The sequence below is a fragment of the Neophocaena asiaeorientalis genome, unplaced genomic scaffold (genome assembly GCF_003031525.2).
Source record: "Neophocaena asiaeorientalis asiaeorientalis breed wild unplaced genomic scaffold, Neophocaena_asiaeorientalis_V1.1 scaffold784, whole genome shotgun sequence".
Classification (NCBI taxonomy): domain Eukaryota; kingdom Metazoa; phylum Chordata; class Mammalia; order Artiodactyla; family Phocoenidae; genus Neophocaena; species Neophocaena asiaeorientalis.
The window spans coordinates 398,345-422,011 of record NW_020174692.1 but is presented as its reverse complement, the minus strand read 5'-3'; the positions used below and the strand labels follow the sequence as shown (position 1 = coordinate 422,011).

The 23,667-nt window shown below is 40.0% G+C and overlaps 1 pseudogene; it reads left to right on the top strand.

The window, feature by feature from the left end:
* Positions 1–3,806: 3,806 nt before the first annotated feature.
* LOC112409008 (28S ribosomal protein S17, mitochondrial pseudogene) lies at positions 3,807–5,867 on the top strand (annotated as a pseudogene).
* Positions 5,868–23,667: the final 17,800 nt, after the last annotated feature.

The window sequence follows — 23,667 nt, the reverse complement described above, 5'->3', positions numbered from 1 at the left end:
TTATGGCAGCCTAAGCAGGTTAATTTAGAGGGGAACCTCCTCAACCTGATAGACTGTCTAAAACACCCCATAGCTAATATCATACTAATGGTAAGAGACTGAATGCTTTCCACCTGAGATGAAGTACTAGACAAGGATGTCAGCTCTTATTACTCCTATTCAATCTAGTATTGAAGATTCTAGCCAGGCCAGCTAGGCAAGAAAGAGAAGTAAAATTTATCCGGGTTGAAAAGGAAAAAGTATCAATAAAACTATATTTGCAGATGACATGACCTTGTATATGGAAAATCCACAAAAATATTAGAATGAATTAGTTCAGCAGGGTGGCAGGATACAAGATCAATGTACAAAAATCAGTTTTATTTCTATTCACTAGCAATGAACAATCCAAAGCTGAAATTAAGACAACATTCTTTTTGCAATAGCATCAAAACAGAATGAAATAGGAATAAATTTAACAAAAGAAATGTAAGATTTGTAAATAGCTAACTATAAGACATTGATAAAAGTAATGAAAGAAGACTTAAATAAATGGAAATATAGTCCACGTACATGGATTTGGCTTAATATCATTAAAATGGCAGTAGTCTCCAAACTGATCTAGACATTTAATGTAATCACTATCAAAATTTCAGCTGGACATTTTGCAGATATTGGCAAGCTGAGCTTAAAAATTTTATGGAAATTTAAGGGACCCAGAATAGCCCAACTATCTTGGGGAAAAAAGAAGAAAGTTGGAGGATTCATACTTCCTGATTTCAAAATTTCCTACAAGCTGCAGTAATCAGGGCAGTGTTGTACTGGCATAAAGATAGACATAGATCCATGGAATAGAGTTGAGTGTCCAGAAATAAATTATTAAATTTATGATCAATTGAGTTTTGATAAGGTTGCCAACACAATGCAATGGGGAAAGAGTAGAATTTTCAACAAACAGTATCGGGACAATTTGATATCTACATGCAAAAAAATGAAGTTGGACACCTACTTTATAACATATACAAAAATTGTGTGCAAATATGCAAATGGTGAAAGATCTAAATGTAATAGCTAAAACTAAAATTCTTAGAAGAAAATATAGAAGCATTGGAGTAAATCTTGGCCATCTTGGATTAGGCAATGTTTTCCAAAAGCACAAGTGCAAAAAAAAAAAACAAAAAAAACCAGATAAATTGGATTTCATCAAAATTAAAAACATTTGTGCTTCGAAGTACACCATCAAGTAAGTGAAGACAATCCACAGAATGGGAGAAAATATTGGAAAGCACATATCTGATGAACGACTTGTAACTAGAATATAAAAGAAACACAACTAAGAAAAAAAAAAGACACAAAAAGACAAATTATAAAATGGGCAAAGAATCCAAATAGACATTTCTCCAAAAAAGATATACAAATGGTCGAAAGGTACATGAGGGAATTCCCTGGTGGTCCAGTGGTTAGGACTCCATGCAACCATTGCCAAGGGCCTGGGTTCAATCCCTGGTCAGGGAACTAAGATCCCGCAAGTCACCCAAAGTGGCCAAAAAAAAAAAAAAAAAGTACATGAAAAGATGCTGAATATCAGTGGTCATTAGGGAAATGCAAATATCAAAAATGCAATGAGATACTGCTTTGAACATACTAGTATGGCCAAATCAAAAAGACAGACAATAACAAGTTTTGGTGAGAATGTGGAGAAATCAATCCTCATACTTTGCTGGTTGGAATGTAAAATTGTGGTGCCACTTTAGGAAACAATGTGACATTTCCTCAAAAAGTTAAACATAGAGTTACCTTATGACCCAGCAATTTTACTCTTAGGTAAATACCAAGAAAAATGAAAACATGTCCACACAAAAACTTGTACACAAATATTCATAGCAACATTATTTATAATAGCTGAAAAATGGAAACAATCCAAATGTTCAACAACTGATGAATGGATAAACAAAATGGTGTATATTTGTGCAATAGAATATTATTTAGTCACAAAAATAATAAAGTACTGACACATAATACAACATGGATGATATTTGAAAACATGCCAAGTGAAAGTAGCTAGACACAAAAGGTCACATGTTATATAAATACTATATATGAAAATGCTGTATGATATTATATGCCCAGTTATATGACATTATATGCCCAGTTATATGAAATGTCCAAAATATGTAAATCCATAAAGACAGAAAATAGAATAATACTTGCCCAGGGGCTAGAAGAAGACACAGTAGGAAATGACTGCTGATGTGTATGGGATTCCTTTTTTGAAGAAAAAATTCTAAAGTGGTGATGACTACACAGCTCTGTAAACTTACTACAAACCACTAAATTGTACATTTAAAAAATAAATTTTATGTTATGTGAATTATATCTCTTTAAAGTTGTGACTAAAAAATAAAAAGTTGTGACTAAAAAAAGGTACATTAATCCAATACAAAGTATACACCTTTATTGAAAACAGATTTGAACTATCAACTCTGACAAGACAGTTTTTAAACACGTTAAGGGAAATTTAAACATGGACATCACAATGGTATTTAGTTATCTTTTAAAGAAAGTTCTTACCTGTTAGAGATACATACAAAAATATTTATGCGAAAATGATATGGTATATGGTATTTACAGCATAAAAAGAAAGAGGTAGAATAAAACAAGTTTGGAATGACACTGATAATTTTTTAATTGGGTAGTAGGTACATGAGTTCATAATATGATTATTTCTAATTTAGTGTATGCTGTAAATTTCCACTTAAAAGTATGAAAAATAACTAATAAGAGAGTAAGATAACAGGCAGCTGGGGAGAGAAACATTATTTCCAAAGGTGTAGTAAGGCTTATTGCTGACTTCTGAATAGAAACAATGGAAGTGGGCTTCCCCGGCGGTGCAGTAGTTAAGAATCTGCCACGACATGGGTTTGAGCCCTGGTCGGGGAAGATCCTACATGCCGCGGAGCAACTAAGTCCGTGTGCCACAACTACTGAGCCTGCGCTCTAGAGCCCGAGAGCCACAGCTACTGAGCCCATGTGCCTAGAGCCCATGCTCCGCAACAAGAGAAGCCACTGCAATGAGAAGCCTGTGCACCGCAACGAAGAGTAGCCCCCGCTCGCGGCAACTAGAGGAAGACCACATGTAGCAACGAAGACCCAACGCAGCCAAAAATAAATAAATAAAACAAATAAATTTTTTTTAAAAAAAGAAACAATGGAAGCCAGCCAATAGTGGAATGGTATATTAAAAAATGCTAAAAGAAAAGAACCACAACTGAGAATTCTCTATCAGCCAAAAATTTTTCAAGATTGGAGGTGAAATAAAAATATTTTCTGAAAGAAAAAAATATTAACACTTCATCATCGGATCTTCCGTGGTGGTGCAGTGGTTAAGAATCTGTCTGCCAATGTAGGGGACACAGGTTCGAGCCCTGGTCCGGGAAAATCTCACATTCCGCAGAGCAACTAAGCCCATGCACCACAACTACTGAGCCTTCACTCTAGAGCCCGTAAGCCACAACTACTGAGCCCAAGTGCCACAACTACTGAAGCCTGCACGCCTAGAGCCCGTGCTCCGCAGCAAGTGAAGCCACCGCAATGAGAAGCCCGCGCACCACAACAGAATAGTCCCCACTCGCCACAACTAGATAAAGCCCGGGCACAGCAAGGAAGACACAATGCAGCCAAAAATTAATTAATTAATTAAAAAATAAAACACTTCATCATGAGGAAGCTTTCACTAAAGGAGATTCTAAAGCCAATAGTAAATATAGATCCTAGAGGAAAAAGGCCTGAGATACAAAAAGGAATGAAGAAAAAAAAAAAAACTGTAGATGTCGGAAAGTGTAAATGAATGTTGGCTACGAAAAAATTAATTTTTATAAATTCACAAAACAGAAATAGACTCACAGACATAGAAAACAAACTTATGGTTACCAAAGAGGATAGTTGGGCGGGGCGCATAAATTAGGAGTTTGGGATTAACATATACACACTATACATAAAACAGATAAACAACAAAGACCTACTGTATAGCACAGGGAACTATATTCAATATCTTGTAATAACCTATAATGGAAAAGAATCTGAAAAAGTATATACATATCTGAATCATTTAGCTGTACACCCGAAACTAACACAACACTGTAAATTAATTATACTCCAATTTTAAAACATGGTTGAAAGAAAAATCATGATTAGGATTTGTGGTTTTCAGATTTTTTTTGTTATGAAGGAGAGCATAAATATCTTTGTAAATATTCTTTATTCCTTTGGATTGGAGTAATTCTTATACATTTCTCAAAGTAGTATAATTTTATACCTATTGTCTTATTTTAAAATTTTACTTATTTAATTTATTTTTATTTTTGGCTGCGTTGAGTCTTCGTTGCTGGGTGCGGGATTTCTTTAGTTGCGGCGAGCGGGGGCTGCTCTTCATTGCCATGGCTTCTCTTGTTGCGGAGCTCAGGCTCTAGGCGCGAGGGCTTCAGTAGTTGTGGCTCGCGGGCTTCAGAGCGCAGGCTCAGTAGTTGTGGTGCACGGGGCTTAGTTGCTCCGCAGCATGTGGGATCTTCCAGAACCAGGGCTCGAACCCATGTCCCCTGCACTGGCAGGCGGATTCTTAACCACTGCGCCACCAGGGAAGCCCCCTATTGTTATATTGCTCTCCAAAAAGACTGAATAATCTACAGGGCTATTTACAACATCATTGTACTAGTCAATATTTTTGTTTCATTTGCCAACATTGGTGTTTACTTTTTTTTTCTAGTTTAAGAGATATGTAATGGTAGCTTAAGTTCTTTTAGTTTGTTTTCTTTACATTTTAATATGACTGAACTAGTTATTTCCCAAAATGCAAAAGAAATATGATTATTTACCTTATCAGTTTTTTACTGAAGAAGGATATTTTGACTGTCATTTTGGCCATTCAGAATATTCTCATATACCACTATTTATTCTTTGCATTAGCCATAGGGCAGACAGTTATTACATCGCATAGAAACTGACCTAAGTATGTGGAAATATTAGATTCGCCAAATGTTAAACCATCTAGTCCAATGGGGAGAATCCTGAATGATAAAAAGTTATCCTCATAATTTTCTCATGCATTTTCTAAGAAAGAACATAAATTATCAGTCTTTTACCAAATTCAAAATGAATTTTACTGATAAGAATGACATCAAAATTGATTTCACCTAAAACTGAACATGATAGGGAATCCTCTGGTGATCCAGTGGTTAGGACTGTGCCCTTTCACTAAGCGGCCAGAGGGGAAAAAACAAAAAACAAAAAGCCTGCACAGGATAAAATTAGTGATACACTTTTTATTTTTTAAAAATCGCATCTCTTTTTATAGCATGGAAAACTTTAAATATTGACTTAAGAAAGCTTACGGACAGTGGAGCCCTGAGGTGACTGCTGACCCCGCTCTGCTGCCACAGGGGGTGGATTCCAGGGCCGAAGCGCCGCGGCATGGGAGACCTCCAGGTGACCAAAGCCACATAACGTCAATAGCTCATTCATCCATCCATGCCAGATGGGTCGTGGGGAAGGTGATTGCGACAGCAATTCAAGTACCTGCTAAAGCGAGAGTAACCAGGCTTGTTCTGGATCCCTAGTTGTTAAAGCATTTTAATAAGTGAAAAACCTACCTTACGATGCTCTTCAGCAGTGCACAGCTGGAAATACTGTGCTTCTCACAGCTTTACCTGTCCCACGGACACAGCCCGTGAAACATGAACTGGCTGCGATCATTTTCAAAGTTGGACAAGTCACAGACCTGGTGACTGGGAAACCCTGAGCAGGAACTCCCTACCTTGAGAGTCCAGTCAATTCGGAAACCACTCACTTGAACCAAAAATCGGGAAGAACTCGCTATCTCTTTAACACAGTGAAGGTGGATTGGAGCATAGAGCCAAAAGGAAAGATTCCTAAGTTCGTTTTATGGAAAAAATTTTCTAACTTTCGTCACAAACTGTCCAATTTATCTTCCAGTATTTATGACATAGCTAAAAGTAAATGAAGTAAAGGCCTTGTTACAATTTTCCATAAAGGCTTATAGTCATTTTTCAAATTTCTTTCTCGGTGAACATACTTTCCTGTTACACTAAGTATGCCTAGCAATCCACTGCACTATTTTATAAGCTCACTGTTTTAGAAGGTGTATTTTTTTTTTTATTCAAAGGAATCTTGAATTTATCTTAGAACATTTATTTTGGGAGAATAAAACCTACCTTTTGATATCATAAACAGATAAGGCCACATTAAGTGAATATTTATTTTTGAGGGTATATATTCAAAATTAATTAAAAATTTTCTCTGGGCTTCCCTGGTGGCGCAGTGGTTGAGAGTCCGCCTGCAGATGCAGGGGACATGGGTTTGTGCCCCGGTCGGGGAGGATCCCACATGCCGCGGAGCGGCTTGGTCCGTGCGCCATGGCCACCGGGCCTGCGCGTCTGGAGCCTGTGCTCCGCAACGGGAGAGGCCACGGCAGTGAGAGGCCCGCACACCGTAAAAAAAAAAAAATGTTTCTCTGATTTAACCAATTCTAAACGGAAATATTTTACATGCTTCGTTCAGACTTTATCAGGTTGAAATCTGTATTAATAAGAATGTTGACACATAGAAAATAGACTTAAAAATTCAAAATAGGAAAACAAATAATGAAGTACAAAACAAAACTTTCAGTTGATAAAAGAAAAACATTTATTAACTAAAAATCAAAGAATGAAATCTTTTTGACAAAATTTAGATATGCAAAATTAGAAATGGAAAAATTTGATTTGGTAGCAATTATGGTCATAAAAAGAAATTATAGGGAATTTCCTGGTGGTCCAGTGGTTAGGACTCCATGCTTTCATTGCCAAGGGCCGGGGTTCAATCCCTGGTAGGGGAAATAAGATCCCACGTGCAGCGCAGCCAAAAGAAAAAAGAAAAGAAATTATAGTGGCAAAATCTTCAATGGTAAAATTAGATATGGGCAAAATGTGACCAAATCTTCAAAACAAAGAATTGATTCTGATCAAATTAATTGATTTCAGAGAAATAAAAATAAAATGAAAAACATTGAAAATGGCTTTACTGCTCTCCATATAGAATTAAGCAAAGATTTAAATTTACTTCATATTTAGCTATAGAAAAAAATGGATAATTCATCAGAGTATCATTCTATTAGAATATTTTATTGATAAAAACATGATAAAAATTTACTAATCTCAGAACAGCAGTATAAAAAGTACTCAATTTCATATTAGATGTGTGTGTGGGGGGAAGGGATGAATGGGTTAGAAAATATTATTTTTATTTGTTAATTTTTTCCTTTTGTCTTTATTTCCTGATGACAATTTTGTGGAATAAGTTCAAAAATTTATTTCCTACCACAATTCAGATGTACAGGGAAAAAAACAGAAGTTTTTCTGGTTTTTGTTTTCCTCTCACACTAGACCTTTTATTCAGTGGAAATACAGCATTCTAGTCCATCTTGACATTCTGGGATTCTGTGATTTTGTTTTTCCAAAACAAGATTTTATTCATGGCTACATAATAAATTATCGTAAGGCTGTACCATAATGCATTTGTTACCCCACTGATTTACAGTGAAGTTTTGGCCAATTACCCACGAATAAAATAACCTTGTAGGGTACAACACAAGTGTTTTTTCAACCTAAAACTCTTCTGACCTTCCTCTTATTTAGTGGAAAAGAAAATTATTAAGTATCTAATCCAGTTTAAGCTTTGTCTACCCCAATAATTGAAATGATCCATTTAGTCCCCCGAGAATGGAAACCATGCCTATGGAATATTTAAAGTAGAGAAAGAAAACTGTTATTGGAACTAGGGTAATCATCTTTAGATATTTAAAGGACTGTTATATGGAGGCATGATTATATTTATCCTATGTTACCAAAGAGTGGGACTGGGACAAATAAAATCATGGAAAGGGAAATTCTACTCTGTTTAAGAAAGAATTGTCTGATATTTGGAGCTGTCCACGATTGAATGATTGCTCATGAGAGATGAGATTTACATCATCAGGAATATTCAAGCTGAGGTTCAGGTGTGTTATAAGAGAAGTCAAGCTTTGGTTGAGATCAGATATCCAAAATCAGTCACAGGGAACTTGTTACATGTGGTTTAAGCAGGACCAATGTTTGCAGCGTCAATGTTAGTCCTATAATAATGTCACTTTCTTGGGCTTCCCTGGTGGCGCGGTGGTTGCGAGTCCGCCTGCCCATGCAGGGGACATGGGTTCGTGCCGCGGTCTGGGAAGATCCCACATGCCGCGGAGTGGCTGGGCCCGTGAGCCATGGCCGCTGAGCCTGCACCTCCGGAGCCTGTGCTCCGCAACGGGAGAGGCCGCGGCAGTGAGAGGCCCGCGTACCGCAAAAAAAAAAAAAATTATGTCACTTTCTTTTTTTTTTTTAATGAATTTATTTATTTATCTTTGGATGCGTTGAGTCTTCGTTGCTGCACACGGGCTTTCTCTAGTTGCGGCGAGCGGGGGCTACTCTTCGTTGCGCTGCGCGGGCTTCTCATTGCAGTGGCTTCTCTTTGTTTCGGTGCACGGGCTCTAGGCAAGCGGGCTTCAGTAGTTGTGGCTCTTGGGCTCTAGAGCGCAGAGCTCAGTAGTTGTGGCGCACGAGCTTAGTTGCTCCGCGGCATGTGGGATCTTCCCAGACCAGGGCTCGAACCCGTGTCCCCTTCATTAGCAGTCAGATTTTTTACGCACTGTGCCACCGGGGAAGTCCCAATGTCACTTTCAATTACTAGCATTCCATTAACGTTAGTTGAATTGGAAAGAGAGGAACAGGGTTTCAGCACAAGTACACCCTTGGAAGTATGTTTTGCAGGAGAAAATCATCCATCATGTCTGTTAATATAAAAAAAAAAAAGATTAACAAGACCACCGGTCTAATAATCTTAAAAATTTCTTCAGTTCCTGAGAATCTAAGATTCTGCACCTGGGAAAGCTGGTTTAGCTTCAGTCAGGAGAAATGGCTGGAGACAGCTGGCAGAGGTTTAGGAAAGAAGGAGCTGGTGTCTGAAGTGAGGAGTGATTTGGCCACATTAGAGTTCTCAAAAGGCAAATGTGGGAACGGGGTTAATAAACAAACAAACCAAGGTAGAGCTAGAAGGTGGAGTTTGGTCACCAGGAAGAAAGCCAGAGACTAACTTTTGGAAGTAGTGTTCAACGAAACCACGACCCCTCCTGGTTGTCTTGACCCAGCCAGCCTTTCCAAGTGTCATCCCCACCCTCTCCCTGTCAACACCAAACTGTTTGCAATTCCTTGAACACAGGGAGCCCTCTCATTGTACATGCTGTCCCTTCTGCCTGGAAAACTGCTCCCTCCCTTATCTCCCTGGAGTCCACCAGTCTTTCCTCCAGACAGAGCTCACACATCAGCTTCTCTGTGGAGTCTTCCCAGGCCTCTCCAGGCAGGGGTAGGGACTTGGTTCTCTGTGTTCCAATAGCATCCTCCACATAAGGATTACATTAATATAAATATTCTTAAGGTGTCTGCCTCTCTCACTGGACCATGAGCCCCTCAAAGGTAGGAGCCATGTTCTATTGATATTTTGGTTCACCAGAGTTTAAATTGTGCCAAGTACATATTTATGCCTCAACAGATATTTGAAAAATGAATAAATGAATGACTGAATGAGTCCCTGGTGGTGCAGTGGTTAAGAATCCGCTTGCCAGTTATTGAAATGGGGAAAAGACTCAATACAAATAAAAATTATTTCAAAAAAAAAAGAGAATCTGCTTGCCAATGCAGGGGACACAGTTTCGATCCCTGGTCCGGGAAGATCCCACATGCCGTGGAGCAACTAAGCCCGAGCACCACAACTACTGAAGCCCGCGTGCCTAGAGCCCGTGCTCCACGAGAGAAGTCACAGCAATGAGAAGCCCGCGCACCGCAATAAAGAGTAGCCCCCGCTCGCCGCAACTAGAGAAACCCCACGCGCAGCAACAAAGACCCAACATAGCCAAAAAATTTTAAAAAAACAAAGAAAACAACTTTGTAGTTTCCAAGGAAACAAGAGCCTGTTCAATTTGGCAGGCCGGATCTGATGTTGCCACCTTTACATTCAACAATTCTTTGTTTTGATCCTATTAAAACATTTGAATTTCATTTAAATTTCACCTACATGTCAGCATTCCCTCCAATCCTGTAACTCTTATCTTTTCCTTTGTTTAGTGAGACACCCCATAGTTTCTCCAGTGTGCAGTCCCTCTTGTTTCAACATGTGTGTTCGAATACAGGTTTGTCCCTTATGGTCTTTGGCTGATTGAGCTAAAATAATTGCCATCGAGGTATGGTTAAGGTCTTTGCTGCCATGAACCAGGACCTCGACTCAGTAACAATATGCACATCTGAGACCCCTTGAGTTTCCCCTGCTGAGGCCTCTCTGTTCTCAATTGTGTGGCTTTTGTGCTGAATCTGGACTTTTATTATGTCTTTGGCCTTCAGAGTCTTGCTGGTTTCTTGAGTAAGTAGGCAGGGCACCTAATCCTTAAGGTTAGGACCTAAAACTCTTCTAAGTGCTATTTTCATTTTTGACCAACTATCAGCCAACTTCTCATGGGTTGCCTGCTAATAAACTTGCACTACTTCCTGACATAGCTTCATAGTAGATGGTTTGGAATTGTACTGGCTACTCTGAAGAACTTTGACATAAACAAGATTGTTCATTCTAGAGACACCTTAGAATGAAAAAGAAAAAGAAAAAACAACCCTCTCTTGGGACTTCCCTGGTGGCACAGTAGTTAAGACTCTGTGCTCCCAATGCATGGAGGCTCAGGTTCGATCCCTGGTCAGGGAACTGGATCCCACCTGCAGCAACTAAGATCTGGCCCAGCCCAATAAATAAATAAATATTTTAAAACCCTCAAAAATCTCTTGAGGGGATTGTCTATCTTATTTGTGTGAAAGATCATTTAGTTTAAAGAAAAACTCCCTCCCTCCTCAAACATCCTTAATTTCCATTCTGAGGGGATTAATAAATATTGGCTGTTTTATTCTGTGACTTGATAAAATTGTCAAGAGTCTGAGTTACTATTTAAACCAGTTAAAAGGATTCGTGGGCTTCCCTGGTGGCGCAGTGGTTGGGAGTCTGCCTGCCGATGCAGGGGACAGGGGTTCGTGCCCCAGTCCGCGAAGATCCCACATGCCGTGGAGCGGCTGGGCCCATGAGTCATGGCCGCTGAGCCTGCGCGTCCGGAGCCTGTGCTCCGCAACGGGAGAGGCCACAACAGTGAGAGGCCCGCATACCGCAAAAAAGGATTCATGTGTGTGTGTGTATGTGTGCATGTGTTTTGAAATGGGTTTTTGTAAATCTAAATATTTTTCCTCTCCTTGCAGCAGAAAGATTATTAGGCTTTCTCCAATGATAATTTTATATTTGTCAAAGCTGGTTCCCTTTCACTTTTTTTCCTTCTGTCTCCTCCCTCTTCCCCGCTCTCCTGAGAAATCTTAAAGGTGAATTGACCAGAAAAAAATCATTTTGTTGGGACTTCCCTGGTGGCCCAGTGGTAAATAATCCACCTTCCAATGCGGGTACACAGGTTCAATCCCTGGTCGGGGAACTAAGATGCCACGTGCCACAGGGCAACTAAGCCTGCGCACCACAACTATTGAGCTCGCACACCTTAACAAGAGAGCCTGTGTGCCCGAAACTACAGAGCCCACGTGCTCTGGACCCCGAGCACTCCTGAGTTTGTATCCAGTAAGTCAGAAGAATGAGTGGCCTGAGGACCTTTGAACTTGCATCTGTTGTCTGAAGTGCAGGCAGTCTTGTTAGGGCTTGTGCTTTTAACCTACGGAGTCTAACACTAATTCTGAATTGTATTTCAGTACACAAGGCAGATACCTAACAAGGAAATTCCTGGGCCACATGATTTCTATTCATTTTGTTTGGGGTTTTCCCTAACAGAAAAGATTTTGATAAGATAAACTTATCAAGTCATATTTGATAGATATTCCAAACATTTTTTTTCTCTTCAGAGACTCCAGAAATAAACTATTCCAACCCTCATTTTTTCGGATGATGGAAACAAGGCCAGGAAAATTAAAAATATAAAAGCAAATGGGAGTTCCCTGGTGGCCTAGTGGTTAGGATTCTGGGCTTTCCTTGTCGCTGCCCGGGGTCAGTCCCTGGTTGGGGAAATGATCCTGTAAGCCGCGTGGTACAGCCAAAATATATGTGTATATATATATTATATATATATATATATATAATATATATATATATGCAGAGCTGTGCTTTTGATTGGTAGTTCAGAACCCAGTACTTTTAGGGGATTCCCTGCCTGTCCAGTGGTTAGGACTCGTTTCTTTCACTGCCAGGGCCTGGGTTCAGTCCCTGGTCGTGGAACTAAGATCTCACAAGCCACATGGTTTGGCCAAAAAAAAAAAAAAAAAGAACCCAATGCTTTTACTGATACTGTTTGAAAAATAGCAAACAATACTAAACTTAAATAAATTTAATCAGAAATAGACATATTTAAAAAAATTTTGCCAGCTATTTCAGCTCTTCTATTGACAGACAAGAAAAGCAGGACATAACAGAATAAAGTGTCAAGTTTACAATGGTAAACTTGGGTCTATATTTAGAAAACTTTATGAAAAGCCATATTAATGTAAATAATAAAAAATACAAAAAGAGAGACGGTTAAAGTGTGATGTGTGTGTGTGAGGGAGAAAGAGGGAGAGAGAGAAAGAGAGAGAGAGAGAGAGAGAGAGAGAGAGAGGTGGGTTGGTTTGGGACACTCCAAATCTGTGATTACAGAGTGAATTTTTCATAGACTTCTGTCTTTGATCTTCATACACAGCATACAGCATGTATGAAGGATCCAGTGGATCCAAAAATATTTGCAAGCCACACAAAAGATAAAGTACTAGTACTTAGAATATATAAAGACTATAAAGAACACAGTTCACTCATAAAAAATAACTAGGGAGTTCCCTGGTGGTCCAGTGGTTAGGACTTTGCACTTTCACTGCCGTGGCCCAAGTTCAATCCCTGGTTGCAGGACTGAGGTCCTGCAAGCCACGTGGCATGGCCAAAAAAAAAAAAATTTTTAATTAGAATATGTCATAAAAGACATCATGATATTGTGGTTTATAATACTAAATACATATTTGTCCCTTTCTGACACATGATTCCCAAAACCCTTATAATATCCTAAGTGATTAGAGTAATAGGGGCATCTTTTGTTATAATAGTTACTATTTTTGTCCTCAGTTTCTGAAATAGCTTTAGAAAAATAAAGGTGAAATGAAAAGGTAACTTTTATTATTCATAAAAACTCAGTTTTACCCACCTGTGTGAATAAGTGATTATTTTGGGAAAGCCCCTAGATAACCACGTGATGGGAGCTGGTTGTCAGGGGAAACAACCATGTGATTAGAGGGTTGGAACTTTTGCCCACCACCTGATCTCCAAGGAGGGGAGAGGGGCTGGAGGTTGAATTTATCATAAATTATTGATAATTTAATCCATCATGCCTACAAGAGAAGGCCTCCATAAAAACACAAAAGGACAAGGTTTGGGGAGCTTCTGGGTTGGTGAAAACATAGAGACGCTGGGAGAGCGATACATTCAGAGAGGGCATGGAAGCTCTGTGCCCCTTCCCTCATACATTGTCCTACACATCTCTTCTATCTGGTTTTCCTGAGCTGTATCCTTTTATAATAAACTGGTGATCTAGTAAGTAAACTGTTATCCTGAGTTCTGTGAGCCGCCCTAGCAAATTAATGGAACCTGAAGAGGGAGTTGTGGGAAACTCTGATTTACAGCCGGTTGGTCAGAAGAGCAGGTAAAGACCTGGACTTGTAGTTGGCATCTGAAGTGGAGGAGGTGGCGGCAGTCCTGTGGGTCTGAACCCTTAACCTGTGGATTTGAAGCTAACTCCAGGTAGACAGTGTCAGAATTGAGTTAAATTGTAGGACACCCTTCTGGTGTCAGGAGGATCTGAGGATCGCTTGGTGTTGAGGAAAAACTCACACACCTCTGGTCAGAGAAGTGCTGTGAATGTAAGTAAAAGAGGAAACAGAGTTTTGTTCCATTAGGCTTGGTGTCAGAACTGTTGTGAAGTGGAGTGTTTAAATGTGAGTGTAGTAGTAGTAGAGCAGAGGAAAAACACAAGGAGCATTTTCCCTGTAAACATGCATAGACATTGCACCGAAACAGGTGAAATATGCAGATGGCAAATAATCACATGAAAAGTTGTATGACATCACTAATCCTCAGGAAATGCAAATTAAAAACACAATGAGATATCACTACACACCTATCAGAATGGCCGAAATAACAAATAGTGATAATATCAAATACTGGTGAGCATGCAGAAAAAGTATATCATCAGACAGTGTTGGTGAGAATATAAAATGGTACAGCCACCCTGAAAACCTTTTGGCAGTTTTTTATGAAACAAAACATGCAAGTACTGTTCGACCCAGCAATTACACTTTTGGGCATTTATTCTAAAGAGATGAACATTTATGTTTGTACAAGAACCTGTACATGGATGTTCATAGCAGCTTTACTTGTAATAGCCCCAAACTGGAAACTGCTCAGATGTACTTCAACAGCTGAATGGTTTAAACAAACTGTCGTCCATTCATACCATGGGATACCATGCAAAAATAAAAAGGAATAAGCTACTGATACACGCCACAACCTGGGGATGGAACTCCAGAGAATTATACTGAGTGAAAAATAACCCACCCCAAAAGGTTACAGAAAGTGTTATTCCTTTATGTAATCTTTTGAAATGATAAAATTTAGAAATGGAGAACAGCATAGTGATTTGGGGGTCAGGGATTAGCACAAGGTGCTGGAACTCTTTACCATGGTGGTAGGTACACCACCAGTACCTGTCCATGGCCCGTTAGGAACCAGATCACACAGCAGGAGGTGAGCAGCGAGTGACTGGGTGAAGCTTCATCTGTATTTACAGCCGCTCCCCATTGCTCGCATTACCGCCTGAGCTCCGCCTCCTGCCACATCAGGGGTGGCATTAGATTCTCATAGGAGTGTGAATCCTACTGTGAACCCAGCATGCAAGGGATCTAGGTTGCACACTCCTTATAAGAATCTAATGCCTGATGATCTGAGGTGGAGCTGAGGGGTGATGCTAGCACTGGGGAGTGGCTGCAAATACAGATTATCATTAGCAGAGAGGTTTGACTGCACAGAGACCATAATAAATTAGTTGCTTGCAGACTCATATCAAAACCCTATCAGTGAGTGGCAAGTGACAATTAAGCTGCATCTAGTGGCAGGCTTTATAGTGACAAGTGAGTTGATGTACTTCAATTGTACAGCTGCATCTGGTGGCAGGCTTTAAGTCAGAATCCAACACTTATTTTAGTCTGCGCATGGCCCGCCCATTATTTTATTTACAGTTCTGTCTGCACGTCTTTCCCCAACTGTGCACTTGTCTCAGTCACAGTTTTGGTAAGCCCACAAGCTCACCCTAGCCAAGATGAGTAAAAAACAAACATCGTTGGAGAGCCTCTTTGAAAAGGGGGAAAGACCCAATGATGAGACAGCAGAAGACACTAAGACTGCCAACAAAAAGAAAGCTGCATTTAGGGGGCTTCCCTGGTGGTGCAGTGGTTAAGAATCCGCCTGCCAACGCAGGGGACACAGGTTTGAGCTCTGGTCTGGGAAGATCCCACATGCCATGGAGCAACTAAGCCTGAGCACCACAACTACTGAGCCTGCCCTCTAGAGCCCATGAGCCACAACTACTGAAGCCTGTGTGCCTAGAGCCCGCACTCTGCAAGAGAAGCCACCGCAATGAGAAGCCTGCACACCACAACGAAGAGTAAACCCTGCTAACAGCAACTAGAGAAAGTCCACGTGCAGCAACAAAGGACCCAATGCAGCCAAAAATAAATAAATAAATAAAATCTAAAGAAAGAAAGAAAGCTGCGTTTAAAAGAAAATACCAAGAGTCCTACTTAAATTACGGGTTCATTGCAACAGGTGATTCACACTCTCCAAGCCTGCTTTGTATAATATGTGGTGACTGGCCATCCAACGAAGCCATGAAACCTTCAAAACTGCTTCACCACATGGAGACCAATCACCCTGCATTAAAAGACAAGTCTTTGGAGTTTTTCAAAAGAAAAAGCTGTGAACACGAAGGACAGAAGCAATTATTGAAGGCCACCACTTCATGAAATGTGTCTGCACTGAGAGCATCATTCTTGGTGGCTAACTGCATTGCTAAAGCTAAGAAGCCCTTTACTATTGGTGAAGAGTTAACCCTGCCTGCTGCTAAGGACATTTGTCGTGAACCTTTAGGAGAGGCTGCAGTTCAAAACGTGGCACGCGTTCCTCTTTCGGCTAGCTCCATAACTGGATGAATTGATGAAATAGCAGAGGATATTGAGGCACAATTGTTAGAGAAGATTACTGAGTCACCATGGTACACAATCCAGGTTGACGAGTACCGATGTTGACAACAAGGCAACAACGCTTGGTTTTTTTCGATATATTTTTCAGGAGGATGTGCATGAGGATATGTTATGCGCACTTTTGTTGTGAACCAGCACCACAGCTGCAGAACTATTCAAGTCTTTGAATGATTACGTATCAGGAAAACTGAACTGTTAATTTTGTGTTGGTTATATGCATGGACAGGGCGGCTGCCACGACTGGACGACTTTCTGGTTTCACTACTCGGGTCAAAGAGGTTGCTTCAGAATGTGAGTCTACGCACTTTGTCATCCATAGAGAAATGCTGGCTAGCTGAAAAATGTCACCTGAACTTAACAACGTTTTGCAGGATGTAATTAAAATGATCAACCCCATTAAAGTACATGCCCTTAACTCACGTCTGTTCGCGCAGCTCTGTGAGGAGATGGAGGCAGAGCACACACGTCTTCTCTTACACACAGAGTGAGATGGCTTTCTAGAGGTAGACCACTGGCCAGAGTTTTTGAGTTGTGAGCTCCAGAGATTTCTTTCAAAAAAACAGTCACCACTGGCAGCAAATTTCAGTGACACAGAATGGGTTGCAAAACTTGCTTACTTGTGTGACATATTCAAGCTTTCAACGAACTCAATCTGTCACTTCAGGGGAGAACAACAACTATGTTCAAATCTGCAGATAAAGTGGCTGCATTCAAAGCCAAACTGGAATTATGGGAGCGATGAGTGAACACTGGGGATTTTGACATGTTTCAAACATTGGCAGAGATTTTAAAAGAGACTGAGCCAGGGCCTTCTTTCTCCCAGCTGGTGAATGATCCCCTGTCTCAGCTTTCAAAACAGTTTGAGCATTACTCTCCAACCACAAAAGACCCCCGAACTGGGAAGGAATGGACCCAGGACCCATTTGTGAATAAGACAGGTGAATCGACTTTGTCCGTGCTAGAAGAGGATCAACTGTTTGAGATCGCAAACGACAGTGGCCTTAAAAGTATGTTTGAGACAACTTCAAATCTCCATATGTTCTGGTTTAAAGTCATGGAGGAATATCCAGAGATTGCCACAAAAGCACTGAAAAGCCTGCTTCCATTTCCAGCATCCTCTCCTTGTGAAGCAGGGTTTCCTGTAGTGAGAGCAACCAAAACGAGATTACGGAGTAGGGTGGACATAAGCAACACACTTCAGGTGTTACTGTCTCCCATCATCCCCAGATGGGACCATCTAGTTGCAGGAAAACAAGGTCAGGGCTCCCACTGGATTCTGCATTGTGGTGAGCTGTGTAATTATTTCATTATCTATTACAATGTAATAACAATAGAAATAAAGTGCACAATAAATGTAATGCGCTTGAATCATGCTGAAACCGTCCCCCCACCCCCGTCCGTGGAAAAATTGTCTTCCACGAAACCAGTCCCTGGTGCCAAAAAAGTTGGGGACTGCTGACGTACACAGAGTAAAACTGAGGAAGTGTGAAGATATGTGGATTGTATTCATGTCAATTTCCTGGTTCTGATTTAAATTGTAGTTTTGTAAAATGTTGCCATTGGAGGAAAATGGGTGAAATGTACATGGGATCCTTCTATGTTATTTCTTTTTGCGGTACGGGGACCTCTCGCTGTTGTGGCCTCTCCCGTTGCGGAGCACAGGCTCCGGACGCGCAGGCTCAGCGGCCATGGCTCACGGGCCCAGCCGCTCCGCATGTGGGATCCTCCCGGACCGGGGCACGAACCCGCGTCTCCTGCATCGGCAGGCGGACTCTCAACCACTGTGCCACCAGAGAAGCCCCTATGTTATTTCTTACAATTGCATGTGACTCTAAAATTATCTCAATAAAAATTCAAATAAAGAAAAATAGTTTGATGGAATTGCTTTTACAGTTCTCATTGTGCAAAGGTTATTTGAAACAGGACATGAATCTAAAAAAATCTACTACTCTGATGTGGCAAGTAAATAAATTTATCTTATACATTCAGCCTTTCAGCTTTCAATTCTTTACACGATTTTGGACATTCAATCACCTGGTTTCAGAGCTGTGATTATGGGAAAATTTACAAAATACCCTAGAACATTCTCTGGTAGAGAGATCAAGAAGTCACTGAAGAAACTTTCCCAGTATAGGTAAAGAAGAGTGAAGACTGAAAAAGGTGGAAGGATGTGAGTAATTTTCAAAAATAAAATTTCTTTTTTGATCAATTTAGATGTTTGCCTAGCAGCTTGCGGGCCACTGTGTAACGGATCATACACTGCACTGAGTGATTATAAATCACACTGATTAAAAAAAGTTATCAAAGTGAGATAGTATTTGAAGTTATGAGTATACCTCATCTGTAGATGAAGTCACTAAGAAGGGATCTGTAGTAAGAAGAGAAGAGGACCAAGGAGAAAATTCTGGAGAATAACAGAGTTTAAAGAGAGGACCTACCAGAAGATCTTAGTGGCAAAATTCAAGAATGGTGGTACCACTCTAAAGTTTGTATGTCTATTTTTAGAGAGTGGGAGTGGGTTAGCGGTTTGTCTGGATGTTTAGGGTGAAACTGTATTCATTTATTACTTGTGTACTTTAATACTACTTTAAAGTAAAAATAAGAATATAGTACAAAATAAAATTTAAAAGCTTCACAAGTAGTAGACAGTGTAAGGATATTGGTTCCTAGACCCAGAAAGAAGAGTGGTTAGACGGTTAGATCCTGTGCTGGGCCTATCAGGCTGCTTGCCAAACAAGAGGCCACAATGAAGTGTTTGTTAACAGAATGATGTTTGGCAACTTCCTGAGGAAGAGTGCAAAGGCAGCCTTGGTCCCTGCTGTGGCCCATGGAGAGGTATGTGGTCTTCCTGGAGTACCTTGCTGGAAAGTGATATATGGTCTATTGTCTCATCAAACTTGAGAGTCACTAGCTGCTTTTATAAATTTGTGGGAAAGGTCATCCATCCCTTGCAGAAGAGACCTAGGATGTACATTAAAGGATTCAGAAGTGCTGGGCCAGAAGATGAAGTACTTAGGAGTAAAAACAGCATTCTGGACAGTGTTTTCAATAGAAAATTGTCAATAGAAAGGAAGAATGATATGGTATGTAGATGCTTAGCTGCATAGAATCTGGTTTCCTGAATGACATCTTTGGACAATAAAAACTAGTATCTTGGCTAGGGATAGAGTGCATCCCTAAAGGGCTAGGGGAAAACAGACTTTTTTCCAGAAATATGGCAAACTGATCAAGAGGACTTTGTTGAAGGAGGGGGGGGAAGAACTCCAGATAACGCTAAATCTATATATGACAGAAGGCACTTGAAATGACATAGAATATCAATGAACAGAAATCCGAAGACTTAAAATTATCATGAGGTGGTATTTGAAGCTACGAGTATAGATGAGATCACTCTATTCTCTTCTTGGCTACTTCCTGCCAATTACTGTGCAATTGTCTGGCTGATTTTTGAAGGTTTCAGGTTTGAGGTCTTCCATAGTCAGTAAGGCCAAAGCTCAGCAAATGGAGATGGGAATGAAGGGGGCTGGCAGGCCTCCCAAAAAGAGCCCACAGGGTGGCGGTACTTTAGTATGCCCACCACAGACCAAGGTCTGGTTCTCAGATCTCTAAGTACTGATTCTGCCACTGTAAACACACAAGATGCCACTGCAAAAACCAAAATGCCAATTTATTAATCTATTAATGTACAATTTTGGGGACAAGGGACGTTTCCTTTCCAATGTCCTGAACATTTATGGCTGCCATGAAGGATAACACCTTCCCCATATGAGGGTAACCATGAGGCTGAATTATTATTATTTTTACAAATATTTATTTATTTGGCTGCACCGGGTCTTAGTTGAGGCATGCAGGATCTTTTAAGTTGTGGCATGTGGGATCATTATTTGCAGCATGCGAACTCTTAGTTGCAGCATGTGAGATCTAGTTCCCTGACCAGGGGTTGAACCCAGGCCCCCTGCATTGGGAGCATGGAGTCTTAGTCACTGGACCACCACCAGTGACGTCCCCTGAATTATTTTTTCTGTTAATTTATTCTTTACCGAAGTATAGTTGAATTACAATACTGTGTTAATTATTGCTGTACAGCAAAATGGCTCAGTTATACATATACATTCTTTTTCTTTTCTTAATTGAAGTGTAGTTGATGTACAGTGTTGTGCCCATCTCTGCTGTACAGCAAAGTGACTCAGTTATACACATGTATACATTCTTTTTTTATATTCTTTTCCATTATGGTTTATCACAGGATACTGAATATATTTCCCTGTGCTATATGTTAGGACCTTGTTGTTTATCCATTCTATATATACCAGTTTGCATCTGCTAACCCCAAACTCCCACTCCTACCTTCTCCCACTCCCCTCCCCCTTGGCAACCACCAGTCTATTCAAATGTCCCTGATTTTGTTTCTGTTTCATAAGTAGGTTCATTTGTGTCATATTTTAGATTCCACATATGTGATATCATATGGTATATGTCTTTCTGACTTACTTCACTTAGTATGATAATCTCTAGTTATAACCATGTTGCTGGAAATGACATTATTCATTCTTTTTTTATGGTTGAGTAGCATTCCACTGTATATATGTGCCACATCTTCTTTATCTATTCATCTGTTGATGGACATTTAGGTTGTTTCCATGTCTTGGCTATTGTGAATAGTGCTGCTATGAACATAGGGGTGCATGCATATTTTTGAATTATAGTTTCGTCTGGATATATGCCCAGGAGTGGGATTGCTGGATCATACAGTAGTTCAGTTTTTAGTTTTCTGAGGAACCTTCATACTATTTTCCACAGTGGCTGCACCAACTTACATTCCCACCAACAGTGTAGGAGGGTTCCCTTTTCTATGAGGCTGAATTATTCATCAAAGGGTAATTGACCCAGAATAGATACCCCCAAAAAGGTGAACATTAATCTTGAGGATGCAAAATGGTAACGTCTGATTATTTCCAACCCTACAAAAGAGAACCTCTTTCTCATGATAAAAATAGCCATATTTACAAAGTTAGGAATTTCTTTTTGGAATTTCCAACTGGAGAGCACTAGACAATCACTGCGATGTTATTTTTACAGTATATCTGTTCAGTAGAATATTAGGCAGCCATTACAATTTTAGCTATGAAGATTACGCAGCAGCATAGGAAATATGTATGGCATAATAGCTGATGAAAAAAGTAGGATATGCAATTTCACTGTTTAAAAGCAAACACAGAAGGGAAAAAAACCTGACATGAAACACATCAAAATGCTCAGAGTGGTTATATTTGGAAGGTTGTCTTAGGGGTGATTTTTTTCTTTGCCTTTCAGATTGAATAAGATATTTTTTCCCTCTGCAGTGGAAGCACCGAGTCTTAACCATTGGACCACCAGGGAAATCCCTGAATAAGATTATTTGAAATGATTTTAAAAAAATTACAGCTGGATTGTATGTAGTGACTACTGCTTTTTTCTTTCCACCTCTCCCAAGAATTTGCATGTGGTCACTAAATAATCATTCAGCCTCAGGTCACTTCCTTTCTTTCATTTTTTTTTTTCTGACAGAATTATGTTAGCAAAATGCTATCAACACAGTATACCCTGATTCCAGCATTTGAGATATCTTTGCTCTTGATCAAGGTTCTTTGGGTTACAGTAACAAAAATGTACTCAGATTTGCTCAGGTAAAATGTGAATCTCGGGGAACAGGTGCATTGCGTATAACCCAAGGGAAGAAGTTCAGCTGAGGACAGAACTCAGTGATGGGTATGTCATGAAGAACCAAGGCAGATACCATCTTCATCTTGTCAGGACCACGTGGCCTCTGGTCTCTCGTTCTTTCTATACATCTGCTCATTCTTTCTCTCTCTCCCCCCTTCACACTCAAAACTTATGTTCTCAGCTTCTATGATCCACATTGTGCAAAAAGCCTGCTCAATCCTCCAATCAGATTTCCTCCTAGCTCTAGGCCTCTGACCAAATGCTTAGAGACCCAGTATCCTAATTTAAATTCAATTTCAATTCCCAGGAGAGAAATCCAATTGATCAGTTGGGGTCAGGTGTCTACCCTGGCTGTGGTTTGGCAATGGAGGTAGGGGTGGAGTCATAGAATATAAATTTGGCTGCAAAGGGGCCACTCTTGGTTGAGGGGAGAGTTCAGAGAAAGAAGTCATGGCTTGGCAGACAACTCAAAAGGTATTTACTACCTGGGTTTCTCATGAGTCCTCAGCATCAAGGTGGAGACACAGGAGTTGGTCGAATAGACAAGAAGGTATATCATAACTGGTTATATGATCACACCCACAGGAGATAAATCAGTGACACCCTGCCTAAGGTTTCTGGAGGGAGTGGCTTTCAGATCTTATGAGTAGATCTCTGGTAGCTTCCAGTAAGGCTCTAGGTGGGCTCTGTCCTGATCAACAGTTTTTAATAAAGTCTTGGATTCCCTGGGCCTGGGGAATTTGTGTTTCCACTTTCCTTAATATTCTTAAATCTTCTCTACCTCCACCCCTGTCCACACTCTCTGCTAATGAAAGACTTCTTTTCTATTTTATTTTATTATTTATTTTTTAAATAAATAAATTATTATTTATTTTTTAAATTGAAGTATAGTTGATTTACAATGTTGTGGTAATTACTGCTGTACAGCAAAGTGATTAAGTTATACATATACATTCCTTTTTAATATTCTTTTCCTTTATGGTTTATCATAGGATATTGAATATAGTTCTCTGTGTTATACAGTAGGACCTTGTTGTTTCTCCATTCTCTGTATAAAAGCTTGCATCTGCTAACCTCATCCTCCCACTGCACTGCTTTCTCAACCCCCTTCCCCTTGGCAACCACCGGTCTGTTCTCTATGCTAGTGACAGACTTCTTAACCAGCTGAGAAAAATAGAAGGAATCAGAACTAATTATCTGTTTATCACCAAACTTATTGATTTACCTACATCTGTACTCATATAATCTTCCTTCCCTCCCATACAACAGATGAATCATCTCTACTCAACCTTGTGCATTGGATCCCATCTTCTCTCACCTACTTAAGAACTTGGCTTCTTCAATTATCCTACTTCTACTCTACATCACCAGTTCTTGTCTTTCTACTGGATCGTTATCATCATTTTACAACTATGGTGTAACACCAAAAAAAAAAAAGAGCCCCCCAAAATAGAGCTATAAGTCATCTAGACTGCTGGTTAGCCACAAAGTTAAACTATCAACAGACCAAAAAATCTTTTATACTCTGGTCCTCTTGAACAGATACTGTATCCCCTTTGAG